The following is a 5000-nucleotide window of genomic DNA, read 5'->3' on the forward strand; positions in this document are numbered from 1 at the left end:
GGGATGATGTAGGGCCGTTGGGATTTTTCTCGCACCAAATGCTAGGAATTGGAAGAAAAGGTGTTTAGTATTTTATATTTTCCTTCAACTATCAGTGATTACTGATATGTTACTGAAACTACAGGTACACCTAGCTCTTGTGTTAAATGGTGCGTTTGCTTGAGCTCGTAACGGTCTCTAGTTATGTCCTTATTTTTTATCTTATCAGAGTTGAGCGGAAATACTCTCGCTACTCGATTCCAGGCTGATTGAATTGAGTATTTTCTTGTCCTTGAGAATGGTAACATTTCCTATGCCCTCAACAGAAAAAAGAAAAGAAAAGAACGTAAAGTAGAACCACCTTTTGAATCCCGCTTGTTGTATGTGGGACAGTGAAAGTGATGCGAGGTAATATATCACGTACGGGACAGAGAGGAGGGAGGGTGTGGAGAGTATGGGGTGGGAACTGACCGCCCAGCTCGAACTCTTGCAACTTTTGAATGATTTATTTGAATTTCGGTGGTAGATCATGTTGCGTTCACGCCTGGAAATATTCATTGCATGCGATGTCGTGCATATACATATATATTCATCTGAGTCAGAAATTATATTCTCAAATGAAATAGCCTCACAACTTTGATTACTATGTTTAATCAATATGCATATGTTGTTCATATTAATAACGTTCTCTTTCTTGTATAAAACCAAATACTGATGGAACGCGAAACTCATTAAAGAAAAACATGTGTTGTGCATTCTTGCAAACAATCTGGATCTATTGCGTGGTTTGTGATCCAGAAATTAGGAAATTTAGAGATTCGATGCACGGCCATTCTCGACAAAGGTCTCATGATGATGTTGAGGTTTAGTGTTACCTGTATATTTGGTATCTAATCTTAGGACTTCCCATTTGGGGTACTGACTGCATCGGATGTATGCAGTCAATAATTAGGGGATTTTAGACCAAGACTGGAGACTTATCTCTGGTTGAAAAATAATTTGGATTCCTTTTTATCTACTAATCCTCCGCTCTGCTACTGTCTTCCTCAAATCTCTCTTTCACCATCGTTATGATGACTACCTTTTCGGTTCAATATCATCCCCAAGGATAGAAACGCTCGTTATTAATCAAAACTATAATAAAAACAATACCCCAGTGACCTTCATAGCTGCCGCAAGGAATTAAAATTGGCATAACAGTGTTCATTGTTGGGCTGTACTGAGCAAGATGTGTCGTCTATTGACAATAGCATCAAAGCTGAGAAGACATGGTCGAGACTGATGTGAGTGGTGACCTTTGGCAACTCCTGCTTCCTTATAGATCTTCCAGGTGTAGGACTGGTAAGAGGCTTGGACATTCTAGGCAGTCATGGTGGTATCAAGCGTTTGGTGGGTTTTGGAGGCACGTGTAGGGTTACAAGGCCTTACAGTTTGTTCTGTAGGAACATGGCGAGAAGCAATGCTCTTGAGTTCGTGGTCCAAGTCAATCTGTTCCGGAAGCTTTCTTATACCAGCGTAGTTAGTTGACGCCCAGTATAATGTTGCCTCGGAGTCAGGGTCTGTGTTGGGTGGATGCCCATACTGGAAACGGTGAGCTAATTGGGTGACAATGTAACTACAGTAGGGGAGGAGTAGGGTAGTTAGCTCCACAAGCCGGGCCCGGACGGATTACTAACCCCTTAGTTTTTTGTGTAATCAGTTTTTTAGGGACTTTAGTGACATCCCTACGGACCAGAGTCACGTTTTTTTTTCTTTTTTTTTTTTTTTTGGTCATTGGAGACTACTCTCTACTAGGAAAAGAATGCAAATCACCTTCATACATCTACTCTACTCTTCCTCATTTCTAATGCTCTCCTTAATCTCTCCTTCACCACACCCATGATTCCACATTTTCAATGCGATATTGTCTCCAAAGATAGGAGCTCTGGTTAGCGGCGATAAAAGACCAAAAGAGATATTTCAAAACCCAGTCAGCTGAGAACAGTCTAGGATATTGGGTGGTGGTAAGAAAGTTGGTTCTTGGACCGAGTGAGATGGCCCGGAGAGTTGAAATATGGTCCAGAAACTCGAGGTCTTTTCGCGTTGCATCAGTACTGATATCGGGCTGATCCCACTTGATGGATGTGAGGCTGAGATCGCCAAGGACAAGGAGCTCTTTACCAATACAGAAGTCTGTTATGAAGTTGATGCGTTCTTGACCTTCTGCTGTGTTGTTGGAAGAGGGAACGATAGGCAAGGAGTAGGCGGATCGATGGAGATGTTGTGCAAGGGTGTTTGGGAAGTTATGCTCGATGAGAGAGGTCGCTTGGACAGTCTTTGATGTATTCACGTACATCGAGTTCGGGAGTTTCAGAAAGGGTTTCGTTTCTAAATAAGGCGAAGTGGGGTGCGGATACATCCTGCTGTTATTAGAAGTGGTGACTAGGAGGTGCCGAGCTACCAGTTAAGCATATAATGAGTTCCAAATCCCAAGGCTTAGGTTCATGAAACAATAAAAAAAAAAAAAAAGGCATTTCAGTGAAAAGAAATGCACTCGGCTCCCGAGGTAAGTCCTTATATTTTGAGAAGATATCCCACTCAATATTCCCCTCCTCACCTCCCTCGAACCTCAACTTCAACCTCCTCCTGGTTTTCATAATTTACAGCATTTCGCGAAATTATAGTCATTAGAACTTGTAGAGGTAAACAAACTCCTTTTATTTCGTGAGATATTAAGAAGAGCCATAATATTTTTCTTCCCAGACCTCTTCGCATTGTTGAGAACTACAGTTTTATGCCCCAAGAATAACCCTTGTATCTGACTGCTCCTTTCCTGTAAATACAAAAGCTAATTACGTTCCGCGAGGGCAGATTATCTGCCTTGTGCCCTGGCGGCGTCGATAGCCCGCGAGCTTTTCCTCCCGCCGACCCGCCGTGTGTGCATGTTACGTGTGCATGTTGTGTGTGTACATATGTGTGCATGTTACGTGTGCATGTTGTGTGTGCATGTTGTATGTGCATGTATGCTCATGTTGTGTGTGTATGTGTGTGTGCATGTTGTGTGTGTATGTATGTGTGCATGTTGTGTATGTATGTGTGCATGTTGTGTGTGTGTGTCTGCATGCTGTTTGTGTACATATGTATGGATGTTACGTGTACATGTTGTGTGTGCATGTTGTATATGAATGTATGCGCATGTGTGTGTATGTATGTGTGCATGTTGTGTGTGTATGTATGTGTGCATGTTGTGTATGTATGTGTGCATGTTGTGTGTGTGTGTGTGTGTGTGTGTGTGTGTGTGTGTGTGTGTGTGTGTGTGTATGTATGTGTGCATGTTGTGTGTACATGTTGTATGTGAATGCATGTATGCATGAGGTGTATGTATGCTGTTTGTGTATGTGTGTGCATGTTGTGTGTGTATGTGCATGCATGTGTGTGTATGTGCGTGCATGTGTGTGGATGTGCATGCATGTATTGTGTGTATTTGCGTTCTTGTGTTTATTTGCATGTGTATATGTGATTCCATGTATATGTGTGTGCATGTTGTATGTGTATGTGTTTACGTTTGCGTGTTTTTCCTGTGTATGGGTGATTGTCTATTTATGTATGTGTATGCGCATATTTGAGTTTGTGTGTTTGAATGAATGTGTATGTGGGTGCATGTTGTGTGTGTGTGCATATGTGTGCTTGTCTTTGTATTTGTGTTTATTTGCGTGTGTATGCGTGTGTGTTTGTGTATGCACTTTTGTGTGTGTGCGCGTGTATTAGTGTGTGTTTACGTGAGTGTGTGTATTTTGTGTGTATATGTGCGTCTGCAAGTATGTGTTCGCGTATGTTTGTTTGCGTGTGTATGTCTGCTTGCCTGTGTGTGTATGTGCATGTTTGTCTTTTGTATTTGCGTGTGTACGTGTATGTGCATAATTATGTGTGTTTTGAGAGTGTGCGTGCGTATGTGTGTGTGTGTGTGTGTGTGTGTGTGTGTGTGTGTGTTTGTGTGTATGTGTTTGCTTGTGTATGTATGTGTGTGCGCCTACTTGTGTATGCGTGTGTGCTTGCGTGTGTGTATGTGTGTGTATGAGAATATGTGTGTGCACACGTGTGTGCACGTGTGTATGTTTGCTTATGGATGTGTATGTGTTTGCGTATGCACATATGTGTGTGTTTGTACGCACACGCATTTATTCGCATGTGTATATGTGTGTCTGCGTTGTGTATGCACGCATTTATGTGTGTATACTTGTGTGTGTATATGTGTGTGCTTTTTGCGTGAGTGCATATGTTTGCGAGTGTGTGCGCGTATGTCAACGAATCCTGGGCCTAATATGGCAAGACAAAGTGCCATACACTGAAATCTTGCAACGTGCAGCACAAATCCCAAACATCGAAACATTGCTAGCAAGACGTCAGCTGCAATGAGCGGGCCATGTCATTCGCATGCCTGAGAGCCATCTTCCCTGACAAATTATTTACGGGCAACTACCTGATGCACGTCGCAATGCAGGGGACCAGAAAAAACGCTACAAAGATCAGCTAAAACCCACACTCATGAGGTGTAACATCGCACCAGTTGCTCTTGAAACCATCGCGTATTATGGCGTACAAAGTGCTCGCAAGTCTTTTCGCAACCAAGCACGAGACAACTGGCTGGCAAAAAGTCATCAGCTCAACAACAGAATTTGTCCATCTAATCCAAATCTGACTTGCTCGAAGTGTGGTAGGATATGTGGATTAAGAATTGGGCTCCACAGTCACCTCCGCTGATACCAGCGACAAAGACAACAGCATCACCACCCAACCTCACTCGTCACATTACAACCTCACTGGAGCACTGTCGTGTGTGTGTGTGTGTTTGTGTGTGTTAGAGCATGTGTGCGTGTGTATATACATTTATGCACTGTGTATGTGCGTTTGCTGAATATGTATGCATATGCGTGAGAGCGCATGTGTTTGCGGAACTGTGTATGTTTTTTTGCATACGTACATATGTGTGTGCGCGGGCGCGCGCTTGTGTGTATGTGTGTGCATTCGTGCACGTGTGTATC

General features: G+C 42.9%; 1 long non-coding RNA gene across 1 annotated transcript in view; it reads right to left on the reverse strand.

The window, feature by feature from the left end:
* LOC143036444 (uncharacterized) overlaps positions 1-5000 on the reverse strand; it is an 85262-nt gene that overhangs the window by 28522 nt on the left and 51740 nt on the right. The window lies entirely within an intron of this gene.

Source organism: Oratosquilla oratoria, chromosome 20 (assembly GCF_046742065.1).
Source record: "Oratosquilla oratoria isolate Oo_2021 chromosome 20, ASM4674206v1, whole genome shotgun sequence".
Classification (NCBI taxonomy): domain Eukaryota; kingdom Metazoa; phylum Arthropoda; class Malacostraca; order Stomatopoda; family Squillidae; genus Oratosquilla; species Oratosquilla oratoria.